Source organism: Sus scrofa, chromosome 16, assembly GCF_000003025.6.
Source record: "Sus scrofa isolate TJ Tabasco breed Duroc chromosome 16, Sscrofa11.1, whole genome shotgun sequence".
NCBI classification, from domain to species: Eukaryota; Metazoa; Chordata; class Mammalia; order Artiodactyla; family Suidae; genus Sus; species Sus scrofa.
In genome coordinates this window covers 38,439,598-38,451,337 of record NC_010458.4, presented here as the reverse complement: position 1 = coordinate 38,451,337, position 11,740 = coordinate 38,439,598, and the positions used below count along the sequence as shown (strand labels likewise).

At 38.0% G+C, this 11,740-nt stretch overlaps 1 protein-coding gene across 16 annotated transcripts in view; it reads left to right on the top strand.

The window, feature by feature from the left end:
* PDE4D (phosphodiesterase 4D) overlaps nucleotides 1-11,740 on the top strand; it is a 1,509,235-nt gene that overhangs the window by 955,197 nt on the left and 542,298 nt on the right. The gene's annotated exons all lie outside the window — the stretch shown is intronic.

The window sequence follows — 11,740 nt, the reverse complement described above, 5'->3', positions numbered from 1 at the left end:
CTAAGTCCACTTTAAATAAACTACTTAAGATTAAGGTTATTCATCTTTCTTGATTAGAGACACCAATAATATCACTAAGTAGCTTATTTCAGATAGAAATTTGGCTGGCATTTGTTACTTGTTTTTTTTTTTTTTTCTTGGAGATTTGTCATTTTTGGCATATTTATCAGTGTTGTATATTACTAAATGCAGTAATGTTTAAAATATATGTAACTTGGTCAGTAGAATTGATAGAGCCAAATCAGAAGAATTGATAACAGGACTTTAAGTGCATTTCAAAGAAATCTATCACTTGCATTGTCCTTTTATTCTAACACACAATTTTTCACAATATAAAAATGGAATTTTATATATAATTTTACATATCTTCTGTAAAGACTAGAAAATGTGTTCTTTTGGCACCTGAATTTTAAAGCGTTCTTGAATTATTAATTGGTTAATTCTGTATGACATCATTATTTATTAGCCAGGCCGTAATGCTTCTCATGGGAGCACATGTACTTTAAGATATCAGAAAATTCCCAGAGATTTAATATGGAGATTAAAGAGGACTCTCTTTCTACCATTATATTTGGTTCTGCTTTTATATTTGTGTAGAACAAACATAGAAGGAGTTGGGTTATTTGTTTTGGTTTTGTTTATTTTAAAATAAGGGAAGGATGGAAGGTGTGTCATCTGAGGGTACCTCTGGATGCGTCATCAGAGGAGGGCAGTGAAACATGAATACTCAAAGCCTCCAGGAGGCCACCTATGATGTTCATGGACAAATAAGAATGTGCTAACCTCATTCACAGTAATCATAGATAATGTTGTATTTGTATCTGCCATCCCGTTTTGAAGGTAAAGTGTGGAGCCTATTTTGGAGATTTCACATAACAACTCAGGCTGCATAATAGAACCAGAATGACCCAAAATAAAGAGGTAATGAGTGCACTTGACCCTGCATCATTCAGACCTCAGCTGGAATACTGTGCTCACTTCTGGGCTGCAGACATATTGGAGAGGACTCAGGGGAGTGGCAAGGATGGAAGCAAATGTACCTGTCACATACAAAGTGACTGAAGGATTGACATTGTTAAAGAGAAGAAGGAAAATGATTCAGTAATTGAAGGACTGGTGCTTGGATGAGACTGGTCTTCGTGGCTACAAATCTGAAATGTAACCAGTGGGTACACCTACAATAAGAGAGATTTAACCCCAGAATGGGTCTGGATGTTCTAATGGTCAGAAGTAGCATTTCATGCAACATAGCTTAGTTCAGGTTGAGAAGTAGGGATGGATGAATGGATGTTGTTTGCTGGGATCCAAACTCATAAGCAAGGGATAACATCTCGTCAATTTGCTGAAATTTATTTATTCTCTGTTGGTTTAAAAAAAAAATCTATGTCTTCCCCAGTTTGACTTCTGGTTTTGTGTCTTGGAACACTAAACCATTCTTGACTCTTTTCTTTGTCTTTTTGAACCATATATTCACATCGGTAATGCATTTCTCATGTTTCCTTCCTTTAGTAAACTTTTTTTTTTTTTTAAATGAGTCATGGGTTTAGGAATTCCCTAACATTCTGACCTGGTTTTAATTGATGATGTGTAATATGATCTAATCTTTCCTAAAGAAATATGGAGAAAGCAGTGAGTCATAGAGCTTAAGGTATGAAGAATACTATGTCTTTTTGTTTAAGAGGATTAAATATTGGCTTATATCAGTAAGCATAGATTTTATTCTTTAATTCTATCAGGTATATTAAATTTGTAGACTTTTAGGTTTTCTTTAAAATAAATGTTTTTTTAAAACCAGTTTTAGACTTATGGAAAAATTGCAGAGATAATACCTATACCTCATACCCACTTTCTTCTATTATTAACATCTTATATGAGTATGGTATTTTTGTCATAATTAATGAACCAACACTAAAAGAATATTTCTTAATCAAAGTCCAAACTTTATTCATATTTCCTTAGCTTTACCTGATGTTTTTCTTCTATTCTAGGGTCCCATCCAGAATAGCATAGTACATTCGGTTGTCATGTTTCCTTAGATTTCCCTTGGCTGAGTTCCTCAGACTTTGTCTTGATGAACTTGATAGTTTTGAGGTATTGGTCAGGTATTTTGTAGAATTTCTCTCAAATGGGATTTTCTGATGTCTTTCTCATGATCGTACTAGGGTTATGTGTTTTGAGGAGCAAGACCACAGAGGGTCAAGTGCCATTTTCATCACACTATCAAAATGACTTAGTGCTATTCATGTTAACCTTGATCTCTTGGCTGAGATGGTTTCGATGTATTCTTTTCAGTGTAAACATTTGTGTTTTTTTTTAAACCATAAACTTAGTCTTCTACCTTAGTCTCATACTGTTGTATTTGAAATGATGTGACTGTGGACAGCCCATACTTGAGGAGAAAGGAGTTATGTTCAACCTCCTTGTAGGCACAGTATCTACATAAAGTACTTGGAATTCTCCATAGGAGATGTGTCTATTATCCTCCATTTATTTAATCAGTTATCTAATCATTCATGCACATCAGTATGGACTCGTGAATGTTCTTTTATACTTTAGGTTATCAAATTGTTCCAGCTGTGATCATTGGGAGTTTTTCCAGTTGGCTGTTGTATCCCTTTGACATATCCCATCATGGTGGGATTTTTATATTTTTAGCATTTTCTTACTTTCTGACATTAAAAGATTACAGGCTCATCTTGTACATTTTCTTCCCCATACATTCAGCCATTTTCCCTAGAATCTCTGGTTTCTTTCACTGGAGAATAGTATTTAAAACCAAGAGTTGGGTGCTAAGTGCTTGCTACTGACTAGATCCTTGCTACTGGGTATCATTGCTTCTCAGTCCTCTTGGTTGACAGAGCAAGGAAGTACTTGTGCATATACAGCCTGTGTAATTATCTCTCTATGTATCGGTGGACAGAGAAATATATAAATAAAAAAGCATGAGTTCCTCCTGACATTACCACATGGATGTTTCTAATTCTAGCCTCTTCCCATCACTTCTACATACCCTTCCATTCCAACAGTAAGAACCTCACTCCCACCATCTACCGTTTTTCAGTTCCAGTGGAGCTGTTCCATTTGTCTTGGCTGAAATTGAAATACGTAGATAAAAGTTGTGTTTTTCTTGAGGGCTTAGAAAAATTCAGTATTAAATTTTTTTTTTTTTTTTAAAACCCTGAAAGCTCATGACTTAAAAATAGTGTCTCATGGATAAGCAGTGATGTCCTACTGTAGAGCTCAGGGAACTATATCCAATCTCTTGTGAAAGAGCATGATGGAAGATAATATGAGAAAAAGAATGAAATATATACATGTATGACTGGATCACTTTGCTGTACAGTAGAAATTCATGCAACGTTGTAAATCAACTATACTTTAATAAAAAATTAAAAAAGGAAAAACTGAACAACAAAATATCATGATTTCAAAACAAGGAAAAAATAAAAACAAAATAGTGTCTAGGTTCCAGACCCCTTTTTTTAGGTAAAGACTGACATGGTCAGATTTATATTGTTCACAGTAATTTGAGTTATAGATAATGTTAATTCTCAGATATTTACAGAATTTAAATATTTCTGTTTCTTTAACCTCCTTTTATAATAAGCACACTCCCTGTGTGATAAGTACATCTGTAATAAGAAAAGGGGCTAATTTGAATTTTACCTTCTTTACCAATACCTCTCTCCCTAGACATGCATGTCGACTATCTGTAGCAGGGAGCTCCAGGAGATGAGTAACTTGTACGACCTGCCATTAGCAATTGGACATTGACCATGCTTTGATTTACGGAGAGTCCTTGTAATCACAAAGGAAAATAGGGACTTGGCTTCAAACATTAAATCAAGTCTTCTTGAGTGGCTAGATGGCTAGAAACACACTGAAAAATGGATTTTCAATAATAAGCCACACTTTCAATGAATGTCTTAAAAAATAATGCTAAGATCTTACAAAAAGGAATTAATAGGCCTCCAATTTGCATTTAATTTTAGGTTAGATTAAAAGCTAATATAGAACACCTGTAAAGTAAAAATGATGGGACTCAGAACACTCACTTCCCCTTGGGCTCTAATAGAAGTACTTCCCAGCAGTGCCTTTGTTTGTAAGTCCAAGATTTTAGGATACTAAAAAAAAAAAAATTAAATTAAATTTTAATAGCCGTATTTTCCCATTCCATCCAGAAAGAAGAAATACAATATGAACATAATACTTAGAATAAGAAAATGGTCAATAGATGAAGTTGATTTTGACACCTGTTTCCAGCACTTCGGCTCCTCAACCTCCTATCACACCTTTGTATCATCTTCTATGCTCACACTCACTTATTTCCATGTATTATTCATTTGTCGACATTGAGGGTAAAATGGTGAGCAAAATCAGACACTGTTCCTGTTTACATGGAAGTCGTGATCAAGTGGGGCAAGGAAGCATTAATAAAATTATCATACACATGTATACAAAGCTGCACCTGGGGCAGATGCTGTGAAAGAGAAGCACACAGAGTTCAGAGAACCTGTGTGGAGGTATTTGACCTAGTCCAGGAGATCAGGACTGGCTTCCCTGAAGGAGGGTTGTTTGTATTTTGAAGGATCAATAGGAATGAACTAGGAGAAGAAAGAAGGGAGAGAACTGTTGTGGTAAATGAGCAAGTGGTGGGTGGTAAATAAGAGTGAGATGGAAGGTAGGTCCAGAGAGGCAGAAGAGGCAAACAGTGGGCAGGGGCCAGCCCAGCCAGGCCTGGTTGGCCATGATAAAGATTCTTCTGTTATACTGAAAGTAATGAGTGGCAACTGCATTTCCAAGGTCAAGGATGTACTTCTCCTCTGTGTTCTTCTGAAGGTCATATATGACCCATATTTCAAAAAGGAAAAACCAGATGCCACCCATCCAAGCCTCTAACACTTGCATTTCTCAGGGTGTTAGAAGAGGTCATTCTGGCTGAGAAGTGGTGTCAGTGTATCATCCACACATACATAGGGCATATTTGTATTTATATATAAAATCTTTTTCATTTCCTGCTATTAGTGACATTAGCAAAACCACAGCCTGCCTCCTTGAGTCCCTAAGTTTTGTTTTTCATCTCCTTCTCTCTTCATTACCCCCTGTTGTCTTGGCTGTTTCCCCAATATTCATTCACTCCCCTCCACTTCCCAACTGTGAGATGAGGAACAGTGTTTCAGAGGGCAAAGAAAGACCACATGACAGCATAAGACAGAGAAAATGATAGAAGAGGGCAGCTGCACTCAGGAGCTCTGCACCTGAAATCCTGAACATCTGTCTGGAACCTCCACCTTCCCAGTTGCTTTGCCATCTTTTCTTGAAGCTATGGAGAGTCTAGTGCTTCACTCTTGCTCCTGAGTTTATGCCACAGTCCGTTCATTGAGTCCCTCTTTTTGTTATCCAATGACACCCATTTCCCTCCTTTGCTATAGGCAGTAACTTTCTCAGTAGTACTCAAGGCCTCAGTCTGGCTACCCACCCCATTCTCCTTGCCGCTCTTTCCTTAGGGATCTCTCTAAAGGGCAAACTGAGCCCATCCCTCTCTAGAACATTCTTCTGTGGGTCTCCAGAGTCTTAAGTACGTGATTTCTCAACCTTGCCTGCCCCACCCCAGCTACACCCTGTTCCTGGGAAGTGTCCTGTAACTCCTTAGACACGTCCCCCTATTTCATTTTTCAGCCTTTGACCAGGCCATTCAGAATGTCTGAATCAGAGTGTCTCCCTTCTCCCCACCCCTATCTGCTTGGTGAACCCTGCCCCCTTCCTTGGAGATTCTTCTGAAAGCTTATCTCTTCTTAGAAGTCATTCCCACGCCTCCCCCTGTGTTGCCTCCCAAATTTTTGTGCTTCCCCCTGCAGCTGGTGCATTGCTTTTTGTTTTGGTTTTTAATACCACTTCTCAAATAGAATCATGCATGCTTGTTTGCTTGCTTGCTTGCTTTCTTGTCTGTCCCTCATAAGAAGGATTTTCCTGGGAGCTCCTGTCATTTCTGCCTCATTCATTGTCTACCCTACTCACCCCCAACATAGAGCATGGTACCTCCTTGGTGTCTGACAAATGCTTCTTTGATTAATGAATCAATCCCTATTTTCTGCCCTTCTGGTCAGTCGTCTCAAGTTCTCCATGCTCATGTGGACAAGCAGAGCTCTAGCTGGTAGGTGACCTCCTGGTCAGCCAATTTCACCACACATAGAATGGGTTTTCCTTATCCGGGTGTCTCTCTTTTCCTATACTCATGGGTTAGCACAAAGTGCATAGCAATTACTGGTCACGATGACCACATGGCAACTCTTCATAGCTTCGATACCTCCTAGTGACCATCAGAGGGGGCTTCTTTCCCTTCCACACTCAAATCTGACACTTAGCCCATCCAGTCAGCGTGAACTGACCATCCAGAAGTTGTATTCCTGGCTCTTACAGATTTATTTCTTATGCTTTGCCCCTCACCTGAAATCCTCTTTCTATCTTCACCCATCTCAATAATAAAATATTTGGTGTTTACCTTGTGACAAGCCATTATTGCCAAGAACTTTGTGTAACACATTTTGCTTTATCTTCATGAATATCCTTTGAGATAAGTTTTATACTCCTATAGATAGGGACACTAAAGCAGGAAGAACTAAATAACTTACCCAAGCTCATACAGCTTGGAGGAAGCAGAGCTGGGATTTGAACCCAGACTCCTCTGAAATGAGCCCAGGCACAAGCTTTCTCTCTCTCTCAAGCTGGGTTTTTCTTTTTTCTTTTTGGATGTTATTCTTTTCTTCTGCTTCTCTTTCTTCTTTGGACGTATTTTGACAACTGTGAATTTCTTGGCACTTGGCAAGCATCATTTTCTGTATTCTTGTGTTCATTATCTTTTCATGCATGTAAACTTGCCTCCTTTTGGAAGCAAAAACAGAATTTTCGATCTTATAATTTCCTCTATGAGAAATGGTAAGCTTGGAGGTTAAATGTATGGGTTCTGGAGGAGGAAGTCTCCTTAAGTTTATAGTCCAGCTCTCCTCTGAACCAGCGCTGTCACCTTGGGCAAGTTCCTTTACTCTGCTCTGCCCTGTACAGTGAAGCAAGATGTAACCCTTACCCCAGAGAGCGGCTGTGAAGATGGACCGGGTTATTGTCACTGAGTCACTTTTAGCCACATCTGGCACATCGTGACTTCTCAGTAAAGGTCACTTATTCTAAATCCCTCACAGCCTGTAGGGGTCCTTTGCCCCCAGATGATGTCCCTCGCTTCAGTTAAGGATGTCTCCTCGCCAGCTGCTGGGGCTGCTGGGGCTGCAGGGGATTGTATTCTTGCTAGAGGGTTCTGTTAACTAACATGGGCTTTGATTTGCTTCTCTCTCACTCCCAAAGAGTCCTGTTGTTCCAGCCCTGGGGAACTGAAGGTTGTAAAGCCTTTTCTGCTCAAATTTCTCAGACTCTAAGATTCCTCCAGGGTTGCTGCTAAGCACTTCATGCCACAACCCTTCTCTCCTGTCCTCAGGCCTGAGGAGAACATTCACTTAGTAGCATGTCCAACACCTGTTGTCACCCCACCCAGCCACTTCCTCAGCCACATGGCTGTGCCCCGAGGGGCCATGCCCGCTTGGAGCCCTCTGGCAACACAGTTTGGAATCAGCAAACTTGTAGCTACTTTCTCTGAATTGGCGAGTGAAACCATGTGCGCTTTATTATTTATCAGTAGTTAAATATCATTGAAAAATGAGGTGGAGCTTCCAGGTTAATCACTTATCTCTGATTTTCACAAAATGCCTAAGCCGTGTGTAAAATATCTCACAATAACACATCCTACTGTCCTGAGGATTCAGCGCTGTTGAGATGCAGTTCCCATGCGAGAAAGTGAGAAATTGATTTTCTTCCTTTCTGGTATACAGCAAATAGAAAATAAAATGATTTTCTTGGTCACCAACATCAACTTCTTATGAAGGTTTTACTTTGGTTGAAGTAGTATCATTTTTCTAAAATTAAAGAGAAAAAAAGCTCTAAGAGACTTTTCTAAAAAGACTCAAACCTGAGTCCATAAATATACTTTATTCCAAAGTGCACACATTTGACATAATTATGAATGACAGAAAAATATATCGTTTCTTTAATACATATACATTTTAACCTATATATATGTATAAAACATATAGTTTCTTTAATAAGAAAGCTATTATTCTAATGACTTCCATCCCAGTGGTTTATTTGGGGGTGAATTTCCATCCATAACATCTTCATTTGTCTTCTAATTTTCATGCAATTTGAAAGGGTTTGGTTCTTTACCCAAGGAATTATCGTGACCAAATCTCAGTGGATCAGCTGAGGTATTCTGATTTTCTAGGCAAATTTACACCTTGTCATTTCAGGAAGTGTTTCAGGAAATGTTTCCTTTGGAATCATTTTCTAAGAAAATATCCTTTTTGTATAATATGTGGACAGAGTGTATTCCTCTCCTGAGACTTAATCCATGTAACAATTTTAGAGGAGATTAATTATCTGATTTTCTATGCATAAGAATAAGATGTTTCCCTTTTGGGATACTAATTTTTGATTCCTACTGGTATAGGTGATTTAAGAGCATGTCCAAAGAAGGGCCTATCAATGAATAATCTCATTTTATAGGGAGATATTTAGATGCATCTCTGAAAAAGACTTCTGGCTTCCTCTGCATTCTCCAACATTTTAAAACATCTGTTGACATTTGAGATAGAGATAAATTGATGCTGGGCAATAGGCAGTAAGCAAGCAGCAGCCACAAAGTACAAAGAATAAAATGTGTAGAAACAGGTACCCTATTCACTTTTTAGTGTTTACTGATTCTTTTAAAATATTGTCACACCAATGCTGTATTACTAAGGTACTCCTTATTTCTACAGGTTATTAAAATAAATATATGCTTTCTTCTTTGTACTTGCATTTTTCACATTTCCAAAACCCCAAACTAATTTTGAGTAAATAAATAAGCAAAAGCTCTAAGATCTGCCACTTCTAAAATCTGGAAGGAGTGATTTGATCTACTAGTACTAGAAACTTACTTTGGACAAGTGAGCAATTCTGAGAAGAAACATACTTATTTTCACTGAACAAATTATAAATCAGGGCTAATGTCTTATTAATTCTAAGACTGTCCTCCTTATTTGGGTGTATGTGTTAGGGCACGTGACGTTATACTGCAGAAATAATCCCTCTGTGAAACTCTTCAGGCCAACCATTTCCACATGAATGCTTAGAGGACACATCCTAATCAACCACAGGCATTTGCACTCCCCACACCAAAAGGAAGGAATAGACATCCCAACAGTAGCAATCAAATGCTTCCATTCAGAAAAAGAAGGCATTCCCATTTGTCGAAACAGCATGATTTCATTAATTTCAAAATGGCATGGAAGCACAATTCTGTGGGGTTAGAAAGAAAAGCAAACTGGAAACTGGTGAACAGGTGAAAATGTCTGCCTTAGTTTGTAAATGAAAATCATAGTATTATCTTACACTGCCATGCTTCGCAAAGTCTTTTGCTTAAAGTTTTTAAATGACTTCCGTAAAGATTAAACACAAATTCTTTGGTTAGCCTTTCGGTTGTCAGTAACCTTGCACCTGCTGTCGTCACCATGTCCTCTCTAAAGACTATCTCCAGGAACAGTAAATGCATTATTCTCTGTCTCCTGCTTATTCTTACAATGTCTGCAGTCTGCTTCAGCTGCTGGGAATCACCCTTCCCTAACTAGGCTCACCATCCATTTCCTTTGGCAGTTCTTCTACAGTGCGACCTACCTCCTCAAGGCCCCAGCCCTGAGGATTGGATTATTGCTGTGGTTCCTCCTCTGAGTTTCATCAGCATCCACTGCAAACTTTAACATAATTCTTACTGGATTATAATAAGCTGTTTACTGGTGTCTCTTCTCACTAGATATTAAAAGTACCAGAGAAACAAAACCAGGTCGCACTGATTCCAATATCACTAAAAGAGTATCTAACTCAAAATAGAACCTTAATATATACTTGTTCAATGAATGAATGAATGAATGAATGAATGGGTTTTACCTATCTTACTCTAGGTAATTGTGCCTGTGTTTTTCTTACATCTTTGTACAGGACCTAAAATGAGTATTTCATAGAGTAGTACACAAAAAGTATTGAAGTGGATTGAATTGACCTCACTTACTTCCTGGTGTGTTCTGTTACTAGGAATTGATTTCTGATCTCTATGGTGTTTAGACTTTATACACTAGACTATGTTTAAAAACATGGAGTTACCCATAAACCACATCTGGGCCTCATTTTCATGGATGTATTAAACTTTGCATTTAATCAGACTATCCACTGCCAAGGCCTCTGGTGTCATATCTTAAACCAAATATTTAAAAAACATTGTCTGTGAAACAAGGCTGCTCTTGTGCTTTGGAAACTCTTTCAATTAGCATGCTATTCCTTTAACCTTGAATCTGTTAAAGACTCACAACTGCAACAGTTCATTGGACAAAATAACAAAAAACGGATATTTTGAAAGGGTGGTGTATTTCTCCATTTGAATGTAAATTATTCCCATGTGCTTTGGAAAGAAAAATGGAAATTGTGAGCTCTTAAAGAATGTGATTGATCATTGAGGACACCATTCTAGAAAATAAGACAAAAAGTCTTTTCGAGTGCTACATACAACTTTTCATAATATCTGGTATAATTTTAGGAAAAGTTTGTATTTTTTTAACTCTCCTAATCAGAAAGTCTTTAAAGTGTATTTTAATAATATATTCAGTATTGTGGGCATATATTCATGAAAGATCAGCTCTAGGTGACCTTCAACATTGGAGGTGAGCTTTGAGAATGACTTGGTGAAATATTTTCACACCAGGAAGTTGCCTGTAGAACAATCAGAGTCATTTAGACTCCTATCGACAGTTTAGGTCCAACAGGGCCACTGGAGGCTCAGATACTTTGAAGTTGATAGCATGAAACTTCTCCAGAACAAACATTTAAATTTTTTATAATAATTTCCTTAAACAAAGTTCATGTAATAAATGAAGTCAACTCTTCTGAATGACATGGTAACAGATCACATGTAGCCATGGGTACAGAATTACTGGAAATCCCAACATGGCTCATATGAAGTAAAAATTGCATTATTTTAAAGTTTTCTTTATGTTTTAAAACTAATAATAAATAGCATGATGGGCACATATATTCAGACTTTTTCCTTAATGAAAATCTTTCCTTATAAGATATTAAACCACTAAATAGTCTCATAAGGTGAAGGGTGGACATGTACCTCGTTACGAGTTTTAAATGTGTTGTTATTAATATTTATTAACATTTAGTGCATTTATTGAAGGAAATAACTGAAGTTAAGCAGTTTCCTCCTGACCCTGGTGACAGAGCTATGATCTTATTTGAATATCGGTATTTTCGTTTACTTTTTCCCAGTTTGCCACCAATCAAGGCTACACTTAGTTTAAAAAAAAAAAAAAAAAAAAAAAAAAAAAGATAGGGAGTTCCCGTCGTGGCGCAGTGGTTAACAAATCCGACTAGGAACCATGAGGTTGCGGGTTCGGTTCCTGCCCTTGCTCAGTGGGTTAACGATCCGGCATTGCCGTGAGCTGTGGTGTAGGTTGCAGACGCGGCTGGGATCCTGCGTTGCTGTGGCTCTGGCGTAGGCCGGTGACTACAGCTCCGATTGGACCCCTAGCCTGGGAACCTCCAAATGCCGCGGGAGTGGCCCAAAGAAATAGCAAAAAGACAAAAAAAAAAAAAAAAAAAAAAA